We start from the raw sequence: 21,654 nt of genomic DNA, 5'->3' as shown, positions 1-21,654 counted from the left end.
ATCCGCAGAGGACCAGAATACGTGTGCACATTCCCTAACCCTAACCCTAGTTCCAACTGTAGTGGAAAAAAAATTTCTTTATTTTATTATTGTTCCTACCTATGGGGGTGATAAAGGGGGGGATGTGTTCTGAATTCTGTGGCAGAGCTCCCTCCTGTGGTCACAAGTGGTACTTCGGCTGATTCTCTCTATGAGCTTCCGTTGGTGGAGGAAAGTGGTACTGCGGCTTCTGAGTTTCCTTCCTCAGGTGATGTGGTGAAGTCGTTAGGTGCTGCTCTATTTAACTCCACCTAGTGCTTTGATCCTGGCCTCCAGTCAATGTTCTAGTATTAGACTTGCTTCCTCCTGGATCGTTCCTGTGGCCTGCTGCTCTGCATAGCTAAGTTCCGCTTTTGTTATTTTTGTTTGCTGTTTTTTTCTGTCCAGCTTGCTTATTTGGTTTTTCTTGCTTGCTGGAAGCTCTGGGACGCAGAGGGTGTACCTCCGTGCCGTTAGTCGGTACGGAGGGTCTTTTTGCCCCCCTTGCATGGTTGTTTGTAGGGTTTTGTGTTGACCGCAAAGTTACCTTTCCTATCCTCGCTCTGTTCAGAAAGTTGGGCCTCACTTTGCTAAATCTATTTCATCTCTACGTTTGTCTTTTCATCTTAACTCACAGTCATTATATGTGGGGGGCTGCCTTTTCCTTTGGGGTATTTCTCTGAGGCAAGGTAGGCTTATTTTCTATCTTCAGGCTAGCTAGTTTCTCAGGCTGTGCAGAGTTGCATAGGGAGCGTTAGGCGCAATCCACGGCTGCCTTTAGTGTGGTTGGAGAGGATTAGGGATTGCGGTCAGCAGAGTTCCCACGTCTCAGAGCTCGTTCTATGTTTTTGGGTTATTGTCAGGTCACTGTATGTGCTCTGACTTCTATGTCTATTGTACTGAATTACCTAATCATAACAGGGATGTTCATTTACTTTTTTTTTATTTTGATCACTGTGATAGGTTTTATCACAGTGATCAAAATGTACATGGAACGAATCTGCTGGGGGGGAGATCGGGGCATGGTGGGATGATAAGTGGGGGAGATCAAGGCACGGGGGGGCGTCGGAGCACGGGGGGTGGCATAGGAGCACGGGAGGAGCGGGCAGAAGGACGGGGGAGCGGAGCACAGGATGGAGGGGAGCGGACCACAGATCGGTGGACTGGGGGGGCAATCGGTGGGGTGGAGCACATCAATGTTTCCAGCCATGGCCGATGATATTGCAGCATCTGCCATGGCTGGATTGTAATATTTCACCAGTTTTTTAGGTGAAATATTACAAATCGCTCTGATTGGCAGTTTCACTTTCAACAGCCAATCAGAGCAATCGTAGCCACGGGGGGGGGGGGGGGGGGGGGTGAAGCCACCCCCCCTGGGCTAAACTACCACTCCCCCTGTCCCTGCAGATCGGGCGAAATTGGAGTTAATGACTCCCACAAGTAAAACACAAAGGGCGGCACTAGAACTGATACAAAATCAAACAGGCAAGACTGGAGGAGGACAAATGAATATCAGGCTTCACGAATGCTTCAGGGTTTTGGTGCTCTGCATGTGATAGCAAAGCAATAGTCCATAAGCAGCCAACAAGGAAGAACTTATGCGGCACTCACCCCAAGGTAGCAGTATAAATCGTGATCTTTATTGGAGAAGTGTGAGTTACATCCATCAGGACGTCAGGTAAAACGGAGGGTGCTGTATAGGAGTGCGGACAATGGCCGTTTCGCACACTAAGTGCTTCGACGGGTCCAAGTGGTAGATTACACCACGTCATTTCCTATAAAGGATCTCTGACGTGTATACATAAAATGTGAATGACATAGTGAATCATACAAAACGTGACATCATTTCTTGTGTTTGGGCTGAGCACAGAATAGACCGATACGTTTGAGGAGATTTATTGTCTCTAGTAAAGGACTGTTTTTTCCTATACTATGGAAGAAAATATGGACTCATTGGATATTACAGGTTTGGAGAAAAATGGTATCTTAGCAGGTCGGGAGGGTGCGGTGGAGTTTTTTGCAGATTGCAATCTGAAGGATGAACTCCAAATCATTAGTATAAAACTTTGGAAACCAAAATTCATGCACTTGCCGAAAAGGAAATGTGATTGTTTTGGACTATAAAATCACTTAAATCGTATATAGAATGTGACAGAGTACCCAGAGGCTTGCGAGTCTTTAAGGAAATTTCCCAATTTTAGCATGATACGGCTTTCCAAGAAGAATGGGAAAAGATACATCTACAATGCTCTCACAGCTTATTGTTGCTGGTCACCAACCAAAATGAAAAAGAATACTCATTCAAGAGTCATGTCAAGAGTTAGATAAAGCCAAAAAAGAATTGACATCATGTGTTACAGAAAGTCAGAACAAAAACTTCACCAACAAACTGGAGAGGAAATTAACTCTGTTGCAAATTGAAATTAAACAACAACAGAAAGAAAAATTCTTAAGAGATAAAACCGATTACGACATGGGACTTGTATTTAAGTGGAATAAAAATAAAAGACAACCTACTTTGTATAATAAAAACCACAGCCAAAAAGGACATAAAACATATAAGAAAAAGAAGCAAGATGGCTGGATCACCGACTCTGAATCTAGTGCTGCAGAGGATTCAGGTGAAATTAATTCCATCACACCTTTAAAAGCTGGTGTTTCATCCCCTTTAGAAGAAAGATCAGACGAGGGAGAAGAAAACGCAATTATCAAAAGGAAACGCAAGCAAGTCTCATGGAAGAATTGAATACTATGGAGAGCGAGACAGCAAAAGATGAATTAAATATTGAATCTATCTAAAAGAACTTTAAATGCTGACCACATCTCGTTATTGTCCAAAGGACTAAATTATTGTCTCCCCGAATCGTTCGATCTAACTGACTTTAAGATTGATTTATTTAAGAGTGTGAGGAAACTTCACCTCCATAAATATTTTCATAAATATAAAGAACAAACTTTTAATGGTGGTAATTTGCAAACGAGGTCATGTAATTCGACACTATTGGAGAATAATATAGGTTCACTAGGTTTCATGATCTACCCGCCAGAAGGTGATATTGATAGGAATGAAACAGCTTTATTGCTCAGTTTAAATGACCATGATACGTGTCAATCTAGAGAAAATGCATCTCCATTAGAAATAAAACCATTCAGAGGAGGTATTAAATCTCGCTTCATTCCTCCTGCTGCTCCTGGTAACGCCATCGACCTGTTCCAAGATCTAGTTATAAAAGATGTAGAAGCTATTCTTTATCAAAATCCTATAAAAAATCTTAATAATAGGGAATTGTTAGCGTTAAAAGAACTACAAAAATGGGCCGCTGTCGATATCAGGAGAGCAGATAAGGGTGGCAATATTGTCGTTTTAGACAAAGAATACTATATAAAAGAAGCTCTCACACAGCTGAATGACCAAACTACCTACAGTATATTACCCAATAACCCTACTCCTAAATATACTATTAAATTGAGATCGTTATTGAGGACATACGTAGAGAGGGGAGTTTTGCCTAAAAACGTGCAGAAAGTTTATTACGTGAATATCCACAATTCCCGTATTGGTATAGTATACCTAAAATTCAGAAAAACATGAAGGAACCTCCAGGACGCCCTATAATCTCAGGGATTAATTCAGTTACTGAAGCTTTGTCTCAATAAATCGATTGGTTATTAAAACCATTATTGCAAACCATTCCTTCGTATATTAAGGATTCGAGGGATCTTGTTTCAGCTCTGAAAGAAGTGGATTGGCAACCCACTTTTTCTTTAACATCCATAGATGTTGTAAACTTATATACTTGTATCCCTAAAGACAAAGGCATACAGGCCATCAAAACTATTTTGCAAAAAAGAGACGTAGATTCTGAGATAGTTTCTTTCATTATAGAAAGTCTGGATTTTATCTTATCTAATAACTCATTTAAATTCATGGATAAATGGTATACACAATTAATTGGGACTGCAATGGGTACGCCCACCTCTTGTACGTATGCAAACCTTTTCTTAGCTATTTTTGAAGATACTTATGTCAACAACATTAATAATCCATTTGTGAAGCATATTCGCTTTTATACCAGATTCGTGGATGACATCATGATAATCTGGGATGGTAATGAAGCAGAGTTTAATGACTTCGTAAATTATTTGAATATCTCTAATAATGAGAATATGTCGTTTACCTCTTGTTATGGGCGTAATAATATCGAGTATCTAGATGTAAAAATAGAAATCGTTGAAGGGAATATACTGACAAAAGTCTTTAGAAAACAGACAGCGACAAACAATATATTACATTTTGAGAGCGCTCACCCTTCTCACACTAAAAGGGGATTGCCATACAGCCAAATGGTCAGACTTTGCAAAATCAACAATAGTAATGAAACATTTAATGAGCAACTTGGTGAACTTAAATCCCGTTTCATGAAGAGAGGTTATCCTGTACAATTGTTAAAAGAAGCTAAAACTCGTATTGATAACTTTACACAAAAAGACTTCTTAAAAAGAAAAAGTAAAAGAACGAGCGGATCTAGCGCAGAAAATAATTTTTCCTTCTGTTTTAAGCACAGTAATTTGGACAAAGTTATCCATACTTCTATCCGAAAAAATTGTCACGTATTACAAACTGATAAAGATCTTATATCAATTTATAAAAATACCCCCAAGTTTGCATATAAACGTGCCCACAACTTGGCAGACTTATTGGTGCATAATAGAATTACAACACCTAGGATTAACTGGCTTTCTAGCAACATACCAGCCGGTAATCATAAATGCGGCAATTGTAGGTTTTGCCATCTCCACACAACGAGAAATCCTTTGCAAATAGGTTCTATTTCACATGTCGTAAGAGATTTTATTTTTTGTAAAAGTAAATTTGTTGTGTATGTTTTGTTCTGTCCTTGCCGATATTTTTATATCGGAAAAACAATAAGACCTTTAATTATGAGATTCAAACAACATTATAATTCAACTAGCTATTGAACCCGTTCTACGCCCGGGTGGCGAGCATTTATATTGATATATGGTCTCCATCCTGGTATGTGCTGCTCCATCCTGCGTCCCCATCCTGTCATGTGCTGCTCCATCCTGCGTCCCCATCCTGTCATGTGCTGCTCCATCCTGCGCCCCCATTCTGTCATGTGCTGCTCCATCCTGCATCCCCATCCTGTCATGTGCTGCTCCCATCCTGCGTCCCCGTTCTGTCATGTTCTGCTCCCATCCTGCGCCCCCATTCTGTCATGTGTTGCTCCCATCCTGTCATGTGCTGCTCCCATCCTGCGCCCCCGTTCTGTCATGTGCTACTCCCATCCTGCGCCCCCGTTCTGTCATGTGCTGCTCCCATCCTGCGCCCCCGTTCTGTCATGTGCTGCTCCCATCCTGCGCCCCCGTTCTGTCATGTGCTGCTCCCATCCTGTGCCCCCGTTCTGTCATGTGCTGCTCCTATCCTGCGCCCCTGTTCTGTCATGTGCTGCTCCCATCCTGCGGCACCGTTCTTTAATTTGCTGCTCCCATCCATATGCCCCATACGCTGCTCCATAAGATGCTCCATAGTATATGCCCCGTATCAGGTGGCGTAAGTAACAAATAGCTGTGGCATGAAGTGCCACAGCCTCATGCCACAGTAATTTGTTACTTGCGCCACCTGATTCCTTTCCGCCGCCATTTTCTTGGTCCTCCTGCTGGCGGAATCGGCGCCTGCGCAGTCCGCTCTTTCCGGCGCCATTTTCTTGAAGACACACCTGCAGTGTGTCTTCAAGAAAATGGTGCCGGCAGTGTGTCTTCAAGAAAATGGCGCCGGAAAGCGTGGGCTGCGCAGGTGCCGATTCTGGCAGCAGGACCAAGAAAATGGCGTCGGAAAGGAATCAGGTGGCGTAAATAACAAATTGCTGTGGCATGAAGTGCCACAGCTTCATGCCACAGCAATTTGCTACTTACGCCATTCCTTTCCGCCCATTTTATTCGTCCTCCTGCTGCCGGAATTGGCGCCTGTGCAGTCCGCGCTTTCCGGCGCCATATTCTTGAAGACACACCTGCAGTGTGTCTTCAAGAAAATGGCGCCGGCAGTGTGTCTTCAAGAAAATGGCGCCGGAAAGCGCGGACTGCGCAAGCGCCGATTCCGGCAGCAGGAATCGGCGCCTGCGCAGTCCGTGCTTTCCGGCGCCATTTTCTTAAAGACACACTCCGGCTCCTCTGCCTGTGACTGGTCAGAGGGAGGCGCCGGCGCACATTAAGCGTGTCATCGCGCCCTCTGAACTGTCACAGCAGAGGAGTTGGGAGACGGAGCCGCACGCAGCGCTGGAACGGGGAAAGGTGAATATACTTACCCTCCTGGCGGTCCCTGACTCTCCGGTTGAGATCGCGGTATGCGTTCAGTGCTTACGCATACCGCGATCTTCTGGGAGCGTTACTCTGTGGGGGCCAGACTGCGCCGGCGCTTGCGCCAGCGCAGTCTATAAAGGCTTCGGACAGAGTGACGCTCCCAGCGTTATATTATAGATAAGAACGGGCAAAGGGTGCCTGAAATTAATCCAGCACATGAGAGACAAACATGATGCAAACCCCGACTTGCTTAATTTCGCAGGCATTGAAATAGTTAAATACCCTCCGCAAGGAGGAGATCAAAACAAAATCTTATTACAAAAAGAAGCCAAATGGTTTCTAAATGCAAACGCACAGGGGCCGATTGGACTAAATGACAGACTCGACATGTCAGTATTCTTATAAAGATTTAGGAAGTACTAGTGTTTTGTAATTTTTTGTATTACGATTGTTCGTGAAAGAAAATTTGCAAGTATAATGATACTATATACGGTGCTATATTTTAATAGATCGCATAGATGAGGATTCAGTATTGTATGTCTGTATGTAGATTACTTTATAGATGTCACGTTTTGTATGATTCACTATGTCATTCACATTTTATGTATACACGTCAGAGATCCTTAAAAAGGAAATGACGTGGTGTATTCTACCACCTGGACCCGTCGAAGCACTTAGTGTGCTGTTGTGAATTCTGTGGCAGAGCTCCCTCCTGTGGTCACAAGTGGTACTTCGGCTGGTTCTCTCTGTGAGCTTCCGTTGGTGGAGGAAAGTGGTACTGCGGCTTCTGAGTTTCCTTCCTCAGGTGATGTGGTGAGGTCGTTAGGTGCTTCTCTATTTAACTCCACCTAGTGCTTTGATCCTGGCTTCCAGTCAATGTTCTAGTATTGGACCTGTTTCCTCCTGGATCGTTCCTGTGGCTTGCTGCTCTGCATAGCTAAGTTCCACTTTGCTATTTGTTTGCTGTTTTTTTCTGTCCAGCTTGTCAATTTGTTTTTTCTGCTTGCTGGAAGCTCTGGGACGCAGAGGGTGTACCTCCGTGCCGTTAGTTCGGTACGGAGGTTTTTTTTGCCCCCTTTGCGTGGTTTTTGTAGGGTTTTGTGTTGACCGCAAAGTTACCTTTCCTATCCTCGCTCTGTTCAGAAAGTTGGGCCTCACTTTGCTAAATCTATTTCATCTCTACGTTTGTCTTTTCATCTTTACTCACAGTCATTATATGTGGGGGCTGCCTTTTCCTTTGGGGTATTTCTCTGAGGCAAGGTAGGCTTGTTTTCTATCTTCAGGCTAGCTAGTTTCTCAGGCCGTGCCGAGTTGCATAGGCAGCGTTAGGCGCAATCCACGGCTGCCTCTAGTGTGGTTGGTGAGGATCAGGGATTGCGGTCAACAGAGTTCCCACGTCTCAGAGCTCGTCTTGTTTTTTGGGTTATTGTCAGGTCACTGTATGTGCGCTGACCTCTATGTCCATTGTGGTTCTGAATCACCTTTCATAACAGTGTGCGAAACGGCCGTCGTCCGCACTCCTATACCGCACCCTCCGTTTTACCTGATGTCCTGATGGATGTAACTCACACTTCTTCTCCAATAAAGATCACGATTTATACTGCTACCTTGGGGTGAGTGCCGCATAAGTTCTTCCTTGTTGGCTGCTTATGAAATTGGAGTTAACCCTTTCACCCGATCTGCAGGGACGTGATCTTTCCATGACGCCACATAGGCATCATGGGTCGGATTGGCACCGACTTTCATGATGCCTACGTGGCGTCATGGGTCGGGAAGGGGTTAATTGCATAAAAATTCAAAGTTGAAAAATTGCGAAATTTTCAAAATTTTCACCAAATTTCCGTTTTTTTTTTCACAAAAAATTGCAGGTAATATCAAAGAAATTTTACCACTATCATGAAGTAAAATATGTCACGAGAAAACAATTTCGGAATCCCTGGGATCCAATGAAGCATTCCAGAGTTATGACCTCATAAAGGGACAGTGGTCAGAATTGTAAAAATTGGCCCGGTCATTAACGTGCAAACCACCCTTGGGGGTAAAGGGGTTAAGGGCATAAAATTCAAGTTGGAAAATTGTGAGATTTTCAAAATTTTTGCCAAATTTCCGTTTTTTTTTCACAAATAAACGCAAATCATTTTAAAGAAATTTTACCACTAACGTAAAGTACAGTATGTTACGAGAAAGCATTGTCAGAATCACCAGGATCCACGGAAGCGTTCCAGAGTTATAACCTCATAAAGGGACAGTGGTCAGAATTGTAAAACTTGGCCTTGTCATTAACGTGCAAACTAACCCTAGGGGGGTAAATGGGTTAATCAAGAAAACTTTTACAGACATTAGAACCACAATCGGTGCAAAATATACCTCCTCAACAAAGACATTGCCATTATACATAAACACTGTTCATGTTAAGACTATCCCATCACCATTAACTTCTTCCTCTCCTTGTTTCCTAGGTATACCTCATATATTAAACCAATTGAATAACATAATCTGATACCCAGGTATTTAATGTTTGCACTATTGGAAAATTTGCGATATTATCCAACCCCATCAGGTCCAGGGTAAAAAGCGTAAATTTTTCCAGTTTATAGTTGGTCCCGAGAAGGACCCAAATCTTCATATTATTTCCATTACAATTAGAAGGGAAATACCAGAGTCATTGATAAACAGGTCAACTGCTATGCTTTCTTCTGTGTTAACATATTTATAGCCTTCTAGCCCTGGGTGCTTTCTAATAATGCAAGCCAAAGGTTATAATGCAAGGGCAAAGAGTAACGGACAGCAGTGTCTCGTTCCACCAATAAATTTCAAAGCTGTCAGAGATTTCCCATTGCCTCTCTCTCTAGGGAACTAAGCCTTATAGAATCGACTTAACTTAATTGACTAAACCATCTCAGACAAATCTGTCCAGCCTCTGTTTCAAAACTTACATTGAAGGAAAACTCCACCTTTTGTGGCAGCCTGTTCCACTCAATGATCAACTTCACTGTCAAAAAGTTTTTTTCTAATCTGTATCTTCTCTTTCAGTTTCATTCGATTGCTGTTCATTTTTCCATGTGCAAATGAGAATACTGATGATCCCTCTACACTGTGACATCCCTTTTAGATATTTGTAGACCGCTATTAACTCTCCTCTTTGCCTTCTTTTTTGCAAGCCAAACATTCCCAGATCCTTTAACCGTTCCTCTTATGACATACTTTGCAGTCCGCTCACCATCCTGGTAGTTCTTCTCTGAACTTGCTCCAGCTTTTCAATGCCTTTTTTAAAATATGTTGCCCAGAACTGGACACAGTATTCCATATGAGGCCTGATCAAGGAGGAGTAGAGGGGGGATAATTACTTCAAGGGACCTAGACTCTATTCTTCTGTTAATACATCCTAGAACTTTTTTGCTGCTGCATCACACTGTTGACTCATATGAAGTCTGTGATCTATTAGTATACAGTGGGTATGGAAAGTATTCAGACCCCTTTTACATTTTTCACTCTTTTTCATTGCAGCCATTTGGTAAATTCAAAAAAGGTTAATTTTTTTCTCATTAATGTACACTCTGCACCCCATCTTAACTGAAAAAAAACAAATGTAGTAATTTTTGCAAGTTTATTAAAAAAGAAAAACTGAAATCTCACATGGTCATAAGTATTCAGACCCTTTGCTCAGTAGTGAGTAGAAGCACCCTTTTGATTTAGTACAGCCATGAGTCGTCTTAGGAATGATGCAACAAGTTTTTCACACCTGGATTTGGGGATCCTCTGCCATTCTTCCTTGCAGATCCTCCAGTTCCTTCAGGTTGGATGGTGAACATTTGTGGACAACCATTCTTAGGCCTCTCTAGAGATGCTCAATTTGGTTTAGGTCAGGGCTCTGGCTGGGCCAGTCAAGTATGGTCACAGAGTTGTTCTGAAGCCACTCCTTTGTTATTTTAGCTGTGTGCTTAGGGGTTGTCTTGTTGGAAGGTGAACCTTCTACCAAGTCTGAGGTCCCGAGCACTCTGAAAGAGGTTTTCATCCAGGATATCTCTGTACTTGGTCGCATTCATGTTTTCTTCAATGGCAACCATTTGTCCTGTCCCTGCAGCTGAAAAACACCCTCATAGCATGATTCTGCCACCACCATGGTTCACTGTTGGGATTGTATTGTGCAGGTGATGAGCAGTGCCTGGTTTTCTTCACACAGAATTATCACCAAAAAGGTCTATGTTCGTCTCATCAAACCAGAGAATCTTATTTCTCATATTCTGAGAGTCCTTCATATGTCTTGCATAGCAAGAGCTTTCATATGTCTTGTACTGAGGAGAGGCTTCCGTCTGCCAACTCTGCCATAAAGGTCCGACTGATGGAGATCTGCAGTGATTGTTGACTTTGTAGACTTTCTCCTATCTCCTTACTGCATTTCTGGAGCTCAGCCACAGTGATCTTCGGGTTCTTCTTTACCTCTCTCACCAAGGCTCTTCTTCTACGATTGCTCAGTTTGGCTGGATGGCCAGGTCTAGGAAAACTTCTGGTGGTCCCAAACTTCATCTATTTAATGATTTTAGAGGCCACTGTGCTCTTAGGAGCCTTGAGTACTGCTGAAATTATGTTGTAACCTTGGCCAGTTCCTTTGACCTCATGATTCTCATTTGATTTGACATGCACTGTGAGGTCTTATGTAGACAGGTGTGTTCCTTTCCAAATCAAGTCCTATCAGTTTAGTTAAACACAGCTGGCCTTCAATGAAGGAGTAGAACCATCTCAAGGAGGATCACAAGGAAATGGACAGCATTTGACTTAAATATGAGTGTCTGAGCAAAGGGTTTGAAGACTAATAGCAAAGAAGAAAAAAAGCCAGCTCACCGAGTAGCCACCGCAGGAGCACGGAACCCAACGCAGATCCACGCGGTCATCATATGAAGAAAAGAAAGAATCGTTCCAGCTCCAAATAGTAAAATCCAAATTCCAACTTATTAAGCCAATATAAAAACAACGGTGGACATATGCTCTACATGTGCATATCAGGACACGAGCGACGCGTTTCGATCCTACACGGATCTTTATCAAAGCTACATATGAAATGGTCATCAACCAATATATAGACCCTATACACCAATGGCATTCAAATGAACGGTCACATGATCGTATGGGCGGTCCTTCATGAATACACACAATGAAAAAAAAAAAAAAACAATGAAAACACAGTGATAAAACAAATCTGTGATAAACCACATAGCAACAACATATATAAACAAATACTAATAATGAAACATTAATTCGTTACGTCTATTCAAACCTGTGGGAGATCGATTGCTGCATTCAGGACCGATATTTTATTTTATCATTCATTTATCATTTTTTCGTTATGGCTACAAATCTGACAAGAGATAGATCACATAAAGCTGCTCAGGTGTTCTCTAATGATATGGAGGAATGTATTGTGGCACCTGACTTGCATGATGGTTTAAAAAGTCTGGAAAAACTTTTACTGCAAGAGACTAAGATTTGGTGGGATCAAACAACGTTGAATAACTAGATTTCCAAAGATATGGTCCCTAGGGGACTGCGCATTAAAAAATTACCCACCACCGTTTATTCCATGGAATTTATGGATGAATGGAATACTCTTTTAAGCAATTGCTCTTTGAATCTCATGAGACTAATTGTCAAGCATGAAGAGGTTAAACTGAGGGAAGTTCAGCAAGAAATGGAGGCTGTTAATTTGTCCCTGGTTCAATTTAAAACTATGGCACAGTTTGATTCTCTTGTTAATAAAATGCAGGACAATGTGAATGCTGTGGAAGAGGACATTATGGAGAGAAAAAAACGCAAGTTTGCCCGAGATCTCAATGACTATGCTACTAAAAAAGTCTATGAGTGGGGCCAATGGGAGCACGGCAATAGGACCCCTAGGTCCATTTTGAAAAGCAGCTCAGGTAACCGCAGACAACTAGCCAAACCGCATGTTAATTTCAACCCATCTGATCCTGAGTCATCGGACAATAATCCCAGCATGTCAGATGTGTCATCGGGAGAATCTGTATTTGGAGCTAGAAAAAAGTTTTTTCGTCACTCAAAAAACGCAAAAGGCGCGGAGGCAGGAAACACCACCGAAGCATACGGAATTGTGACTCGTCGGAAGAAACGTCTGTTCAAATAAATTCTACGGCTAATAACAATGTTTTGAATTTATCATCAAGTACTCGAACACAAGACCAACTTGAGGTTCTGTCTTTGGGTCTGAATTTTGTGCCCAATCAGAACTTTGACTTATTTTCTACAATTTTAGATATCAACAAGTTTGTCCGAAACCTTACTGTGAAAAAACATTTTTTGAATAATATGGACAATACAGATGGTATTAATCCTGATGAACATATCTGCCGTGACACAGGTTTGATTAATGAGTTTTTGGGTATGAATTTTTCAGAGCAAGTCGCTTTGGTTTCTTTACAGTCTCTTGATATGGAGAATCGGGTTGATAATGTTATTATAGATCATTCCCCTGGTTTTGTAACGAAAAATCCATATTTTTATCCAGTCCATGCTAGATCTGACTGCATGGACAGATTTCAGTAGATTGTGGAGAGAGAACTAAAAAAAGTTGAGTGACAATCTCACTTCTGTTAATTGTAATTACCAGTCTGGCAATTTCTCCTATAGACAACGCAAAGCGCTACATGAACTCAAAGAAATGGATGATATTGTGATAAAGATGTCAGATAAGGGGGGATTGGTGGTTGTATTAAATTCTACAGATTATTGCTCTAAAATCATGGAATTGCTTTCTGACACACTAGTGTATGATAAACTGAGTTGTGACCCTTCGGTTAAATTTAAAGAAAAGGTGGACAAAATTATTGAGGAAGGGCACAGCATTGGTGTATTATCTGTCAAACAAAAAGAGTATATGATTGTAGACAATCCTGTGTGCCCAATCCTTCATGGTCTCCCCAAAGTCCATAAGAGCGATGTGATTCCACCCATGAGGCCAATAGTGTCAGGCATTGGCTCAGCAAATGAGCACCAGTGTGAATGGGTAGACTCAGTATTGCAGCCTCTGGTACGTAGAATTCCTGGTTATTTGAGAGATTCCAAAGAGGTATTAAAAGTCTTCTCTGACAAATTATGGTTGCCTAACTATTCATGGCTATGCTGCGATGTCATCTCATTTTACACATGTATCCCACACAAATTGGCTATGCATGCTATTCAATTTCATTTGGATCATTTCAGTAATTATTCGTTTGATTTAAAAAATTTCATTTTACAGGCAATTCTTTTTCTGATGACACATAATTTTTTTTCGTTTAATGGGAATTTTTTTTTGCAAAAATCAGGCGTGGCTATGGGCGCTAAATTCTCACCATCTCTAGCTAACCTTGTAATGGCCTTTTGGGAGTACGAATTTATTTTTTCAGCATCCAATCCTTTTCTGTCGTGTTTGATATGGTATGGCAGATATATTGATGACCTACTAATGATTTGGGGGTCCGATATATCTGCCATACCTAAATTTATTGAATATTTGAATTCCAATCAATACAACATTCATTTTACATATAGGCAAGATCCGGTTCATATTCAATTTTTGGATTTAAAATTAAAAGGTATAAATAATTGTTTCATTTCTACTAGCACATACCATAAGTCGTTAAGTGGAAACACTATACTACATGCCAGCAGCGGCCACCCCAGACACACCATCCGGTCTGTGCCGGTTGGTGAATTTGTTAGAATTAAACGTAATTGTAGCGATCAGGGTGATTTAAATGCGGAGATAGATTTGGTTTCTAGCAAATTGAAACGTCGCAACTATCCAGATTGGACGCTCAAAAGAGCTAAAAAGATTATTGATAATAAAAATCGTGAAGATCTTATTGCACGGAAAGAGAAGAAAATATTAACATCGACATCTCCCACATACAGAAAGCCCTATGTGTGCTTCCAATTCAGTCAACAATTTTACCAACTTAAAGGGATCATAAATAAATTCCTTCCCATATTATATGAGGATGCAAATTTAGCAGAAATTTTGAAAACTGGTGTCAATGTTGTTGCAAAAAAAGCACCGTCCATAGGTAAGAGTCTCACCGAGTTTTTTCTGCACAGATAAGAAAATAAAAAAAACATGGCTAGAGTGCAATGGTTTTTTCAAGTGCGGTACTAATAACTGTAGAACATGCGCACATGCTGTTATAACCAAAAAAATTTCTAATTATAATAACACACAATGTTTTAATATCAAACAGTATATTAACTGCAATACTAAATTTGTTATTTACAAAATTGATTGTATTGCATGTCAGTTGTCCTATATTGGCTGTACGTCACGAAAGTTGAAAATTCGTATCAATGAACATCTTTATGATATAGGTTATACAGGTGAATCTACACGTACCTTATCAGCGGCTTCCAGACACTTTGTAATTGCTCATGCTCGCAGCACCAAATTCTTTCGGGCATACGGGATTGAACGTGTTAATAAACCTCTACGGGGTGGAGACACTATTCGTTGCCTCCATACCCATGAGGCCTTTTGGATTTACCATCTCAGCACTCGATCTCCCACAGGTTTGAATAGACGTAACGAATTAATGTTTCATTATTAGTATTTGTTTATATATGTTGTTGCTATGTGGTTTATCACAGATTTGTTTTATCACAGTGTGTTTTCATTGTTTTTTTTTTTCATTGTGTGTATTCATGAAGGACCGCCCATACGATCACGTGACCGTTCATTTGAATGCCATTGGTGTATAGGGTCTATATATTGGTTGATGACCATTTCATATGTAGCTTTGATAAAGATCCGTGTAGGATCGAAACGCGTCGCTCGTGTCCTGATATGCACATGTAGAGCATATGTCCACCGTTGTTTTTATATTGGCTTAATAAAGTTGGAATTTGGATTTTACTATTTGGAGCTCGAACGATTTTTTCTTTTCTTCATTTGAAGACTAATGACCATGTGATATATCAGTTTTTCTTTTTTATTAAATTTGCAAAAATTTCTACATTTCTGTTTTTTTCAGTCAAGATGGGTGCAGAGTGTACATTAATGAGAAAAAATGAACTTTTTTGAATTTGCTAAATGGCTGCAATGAAACAGAGTGAAATATTTAAAGGGCTCTGAATACTTAACGTACCCACTGTAAGCAAGTATTTATCACAGGTGCTGTTGCTTAGTTGTTTTTCTTCCATTCTGTAGATCTTATTCTCGTTTTTGTTGCCCAGATGTAAGGTACCTTCACACTAAACGACGCTGCAGCGATCCAGACAACGATCCGGATCGCTGCAGCGTCGCTGTTTGGTCGCTGGAGAGCTGTCACACGGACAGCTCTCCAGCGACCAACGATGCCGGTAACCAGGGTAAACATCGGGTTACTAAGCGCAGGGCCGCGCTTAGTAACCCGCTGTTTACCCTGGTTACCATCCTAAAAGTAAAAAAAACAAACGCTTTATACTTACCTTCCGCTGTCTGTCCCCGGTGCTGTGATTCTCTGTATTGGCTGTGAGCACAGCGGCCGGAAAGCAGAGCGGTGACGTCACCGCTCTGCTTTCCGGCCGCTGTGCTCACAGTGAGTGCAGGAAAGCACAGCGCCGGGGACAGACAGCGGAAGGTAAGTATGAAGCGTTTGTTTTTTTTACTTTTACGATGGTAACCAGGGTAAACATCGGGTTACTAAGCGCGGCCCTGCGCTTAGTAACCCGATGTTTACCCTGGTTACCAGCAAAGACATCGCTGAATCGGTGTCACACACGCCGATTCAGCGATGTCAGCGGGAGAGCCAGCGACCAAATAAAGTTCTGGCCTTCTAGCCCCGACCAACGACATCACAGCAGGATTCTGATCGCTGCTGCGTGTCAAACTGAACGATATCGCTAGCCAGGACGCTATAACGTCACGGATCACTAGCGATATCGTTTAGTGTGAAGGTACCTGTAGAATCTACCTGTTTAATTACTATTGTATTAGTCGCTGACCATTGTTCAAGCTTATCTACATCCTTCTTAATCATTTCAGTGTCTTCTCTAGTGTTGACTATCCGTCCTAGCTTTGCATTGTCTGCAAATTTGATTAGTTTACCTTCAGTTCAGCATTGAACAGGAGCACCTTGGACCCACCAGAGAAAATAATTCTTGGGGCCCACTATGTAGCTTCATAGAAATAAATACAAGACCACCACTTGTGTGGTAAAACACGCTGACATCAGAGTATAATATAAGGTAGTATAGGTCTTAATTATTTAGCAGGGGTTGGGGTAGCCCCCTCATAGAATATATTGTAGCCCCCTCATAGAATATAAAGTAGCCCCCCCCTCATAAAATATAATGTACCCCCCTCACGGAATATAATGCAGCCCCCCTCATGGAATATAGTGCAGCCTCACTCATAGGGTATAATGCAGCACCCCACAAAATATAATGCAACCATCTCGTAAGGTATAATGTAGCCCCCTGAGAGAATAATGCAGCCCCCACGCAGAATATATTGCAGCCCCCACACAGAATATAATGTAGCCCCCTCTAAGTATTACGCAGCCCCCTTCATAGGGTATACTGCAGCTCCCCTTCACCTCCATCCTTGTCCTCATCACCACCTACATCATTGCTTTCTCATCCACCACCCCTATCATTGCACAATCCACTATCTCCATCATTTCTTTCTCCCCCACCACCTCCATCATTGCCTCCTCCCTCCCCACCATTGTCCTTTCCACCACTACCATCATTTTACTTTCCACCACCTCCATCATTGCTTTCTCCCCCATCATCCCCCACCACCTTAATTATGCGGGCAGTGTAAGCCTAAAGGTACCGTTACACTAAACGACTTACCAACGATCACGACCAGCGATACGACCTGGCCGTGATCGTTGGTAAGTTGTTGTGTGGTCGCTGGGGAGCTGTCACACAGACAGCTCTCTCCAGTGACCAACGATCGGGGGAACGACTTCGGCATCGTTGAAACTGTCTTCAACGATGCCGAAGTCCCCCTGCAGCACCCGGGTAGCCAGGGTGAACATCGGGTTACTAAGTGCAGGGCCGCGCTTAGTAATCCGATATTTACCCTGGTTACAAGTGAACACATCGCTGGATCGGCGTCACACACGCCGATCCAGCGATGACAGCGGGTGATCAGCGACCAAAAAAAGGTCCTGATCATTCCCCAACGACCAACGATCTCCCAGCAGGGGCCTGATCATTGGTCTCTGTCACACATAACGATTTTGTTAATGATATCGTTGCTACGTCACAAAAAGCGTGACGTTGCAACGATATCGTTAACAAAATCGTTGTGTGTGAAGGTACCTTAAGCCTGCGGCTAACACTGCCCGTTATTAAAGTGAAATGAATACTCACTTCTCTCCATGCCCATGGAAGTGCATTGAATAGGTGGATTGCAGCTGAGGGGAAAAAGAAAAAAATCTCTTTAAATCTTCAGCTTAGCGAGTGTGAGCGAGCTGAGTGTGACCTGAGTGTAAGTGTGAACGGCGGTAAGTGTGACTTGTGATTCAGTGACTTTGGATTCAGGGAGTTTCCAAGGGAGGAATTACTGAATTGCTGTCTGTATTTTAGTAATACTTTACATTTATTTTTTATTTAACTTTACTGTCTGGTGCAATTAGGAAATGTGCTCCATTATTGTTGATGCCATCCAGTGCACATCTTGCCACATGTATGCAGTCCTTGAGCAGCTGATCGAGGGTGCATACTGCTGTGCGAGATGTGAGCACGTTGTGCATTTGGAAGCCCAGATTCTGACTCTAAATGTGCAGCTGGCAACACTGAGATCCATAGACAATATGGAGAGGAGTCTTAGGGTATGTGTCCACGTTCAGGATTGCATCAGGATTTGGTCAGGATTTTATGTCAGTATTTGTAAGCCAAAACCAGGAGTGGAACAATTAGAGGAAAAGTATAATAGAAACATATGCACCACTTCTGCATTTATCACCCACTCCTGGTTTTGGCTTACAAATACTGACATAAAATCCTGATCAAATCCTGATGCAATCCTGAACATGGACACATACCCTAATGCTTGTTGAGCAGACACTCAATGGGATAGATGAGGGGGTGGGATGATAGGATGGAGCTGCAGGACAGTGGAGCAGCAAGCTGGGTGACAGTTAGAAGGCGGGTAGAGGGAAGAGTGCCAGGGAGGCTAGTCCTGATCTGGCACACCCCAATAAGTTTGCTAAGTTGGCAGATGAGGGGGGTGCCAGTACAGGGGTAGCACTGCTGCAGCCAGGCATGTCCTCTGAAAGCCGGGGGAGTGACTGCTCCAGTAAGGAGGGAATTAGGAGAGCAGGGCAGGCCAGACAGGTGCTGGTAGTGGGGGACTCAGTTATTAGGGGAACAGATATGCAAACAAAGATAATCCAGCACTTCATATTTATCAGGGCCAAAGGTTTAGAATTATCAACACCTTTCCCATATGTTAAATCGGCATATCGCCAGGTGAAATACTCCAATCAACACTTTCAACACAAAAAGAGAAACAGAGTATATATATCACCAACACATCAATTCAATAAAAATAATTTTATTAAACATATATTGTAATGACATATAACATAAAAATACCAAAACACAAGAAGAAACAACAGCTGAGCACTTGAAGCGAGGATCACATAGTGTCAACGGTCCCCCACCTGAATATATGGGAGAGGAGGCCGTCAGTCAGATACTCGCATAGTAAAATAACTATTTTACTATGCGAGTATCTGACTGACGGCCTCCTCTCCCATATATTCAGGTGGGGGACCGTTGACACTATGTGTCTATCTTCACTATTTTCACCTACAATCACCCACATATTTTGCGAATCTTTGTTTCTATCTAAGTAATGGCCGCTGATAGTGCGCGTTCGCATCGTGACCCATCTCGCACAATGAATTTTTATATGGCATCGGGGATTTACCATTTATGTGAGTACTTGAGTGACGGTCTTCTCCCCTATGGGTCCAGTAGGGGGACCACTGACACTGTCTATTTTTTTACTTACCATCACTACGCACTTTGGGACTCTTTTTTCCTATCAAAATGGCTGCTGATAGTGCGCGTGCACACCGCGATCCATCCCGCACAGCGTACCTCTACATGGCGACAAGGATGCACAGTGCGCATGCCTCTGACGTCACCGGGTGTACTTTCACCCGCATGCGCACTGTGCATTGACGCTGATAGGAGGCGGCTCCTTGTGAGTGTGGGGGGACGCGGGCTGTTGTGAATTCTGTTTTCGGGCTCCCTCCTGTGGTCATGAATGGTACTTCGGCTGGTTCTGTCCATGGACTTTCTCTGGTGCCTGTGGGTGTTTCTGAGTTTCCTTCCACAGGTGACGAGGCTAATTCGTTAGTGGGCTGCTCTATTTAACTCCACTTAGATCTTTGCCCCATGCCAGCTGTCAATGTTGTAGCATTGGTCTAGTTCGCTCCGGGATCTTTCTAGTTATCCGTTTCCTCCAGCAGAAGCTAAGTTTCGCTTTGCTTTTTTCTTGTTTGCTATTTTTTCTGTCCAGCATGCTTATGTGAATTTTGCCTTGCTTGCTGGAAGCTCAGGGACGCAGAGGGGCGCCTCCGCTCCGTTAGTCGGTGCGGAAGGTTTTTTTTCCCTGCACTCTGTGTGGCTTTTGTAGGGTTTTGTGCTGACTGCAAAGTGACCTTTCCTATCTTCTGTCTGTTTAGTAAGTCGGGCCTCTCTTTGCTAAATCTATTTCATCTCTGTGTTTGTGATTTCATCTTACTCACAGTCAATATATGTGGGGGGCTGCCTTTTCCTTTGGGGAATTTTCTCTGAGGCAAGATAGGCTTATTTTTTCTATCTCTAGGGCTAGCTAGTTCTGAGGCTGTGACGAGGCGCCTACGTCATGATAGGAGCGCCCCACGGCTATTTCTAGTGTGCGTGATAGGATTAGGGATTGCGGTCAGCAGAGGTTCCACTTCCCAGAGCTTGTCCTATGTTAATGTACTATCAGGTCTTTCCTGGTGCTCTAACTACCAGGTCCACTATTTGTCCTAACCACCAGATCATAACAGCGGGCGCATGCGCCACCTCCCAATCAGTGGACTATACCACTATAAAAGGACGGGCAGTTGCAGGATTAGTTCACATCCCCTTTGAGAAAGCCATCTAATGCGAAACGCGCATCAGGGGGTCATAGGGCGGACCACTGCACCTTCCGGACTTACAATGGGTGAGCAACAATGCCAGTGATATATACGCTTTTTGAAATTGGGTGGTGCTTTCGGATATATGTGTATTTTCTGATGAAAACTTGATTGTTCCTCATATGAATTTAAAGGCATCCGTAGTAATGGAGTTTTTGTTAACATACGGGTATATGCTCTGCCAAGTCTTACTAATGGAGCAGTGATCCTCCCTTAGAGTGCTCAGCTGTTGTTTCTTCTTGTGTTTTGGTATTTTTATGTTATATGTCATTACAATATATGTTTAATAAAATTATTTTTATTGAATTGATGTGTTGGTGATATATATACTCTGTTTCTCTTTTTGTGTTGAAAGTATTAGGGGAACAGGTAGGGCAATCTGTCACAAAGACATGGATCGTCGAACGGTTTGCTGCCTATCTGGCGCTCGAGTCCGACACATCGCTGATCGGGTTGACTGATTACTGGGAGGGGCTGGTGAGGACCAACCGGTCATGGTGCACATTTGCACAACCGACAAAGTTAGAGGTAGGTGGAAGGGCCTTAAAAACGATTTCAGGGAATTAGGCTGCAAGCTGAATGCAAGGACCTCCAACAAGGGATTTTCTGAAATACTGCCTGTGCCACGCCAGAGAGGCAACCGAAGATTAGGGAGGTTAATAAGTGGCTCAAGAATTGGTGTAGGAAGGAGAGGTTTGGGTTCCTGCAGAACTGGCCTGACTTCTCAGTTGGCTACCGGTTCTACGCGAGGGATGGGCTGCTCCTCAATGGGGAAGGTGCAGCTGTGCTGGGGGAGAAAATGGCTAGAAGGTTGGAGGAGTGTTTAAACTAGGGATTGGGGGGGAGGGTATTCTTTTTATAGGAGGGGAAGATAGTGCAGATAGAGAACTGGGCACAAATAAGGAAGTTGGGGGTAGCAGTGACTTGGGGGGTGGGGTTAGAACAGTTAATAATTTAAGAAAGAATAGAGGTACAGAGAGATACATAAAGTGCATGTATACTAATGCCAGAAGCCTCGCCAACAAAATGGAGGAATTAGAATTAATGTTGTTGGAGCATAATTATGACATGGTGGGGATATCTGAAACATGGCTGGATGAGAGCCATGACTGGGCTGTTAACTTGCAGGGCTATAGTCTGTTCAGAAATGTCTATATGTAAA

At 42.7% G+C, this 21,654-nt stretch overlaps 1 protein-coding gene across 8 annotated transcripts in view; it reads left to right on the top strand.

Annotated features, from left to right (window-relative positions):
• LONP1 (lon peptidase 1, mitochondrial) overlaps positions 1–21,654 on the top strand; it is a 480,916-nt gene that overhangs the window by 392,625 nt on the left and 66,637 nt on the right. The window lies entirely within an intron of this gene.

The sequence above is a fragment of the Ranitomeya imitator genome, chromosome 1, assembly GCF_032444005.1.
Source record: "Ranitomeya imitator isolate aRanImi1 chromosome 1, aRanImi1.pri, whole genome shotgun sequence".
In the NCBI taxonomy this organism is placed as follows: Eukaryota; Metazoa; Chordata; class Amphibia; order Anura; family Dendrobatidae; genus Ranitomeya; species Ranitomeya imitator.
The sequence above is the reverse complement of the archived record's forward strand: the minus strand, read 5'-3'. Positions and strand labels throughout refer to the sequence as shown.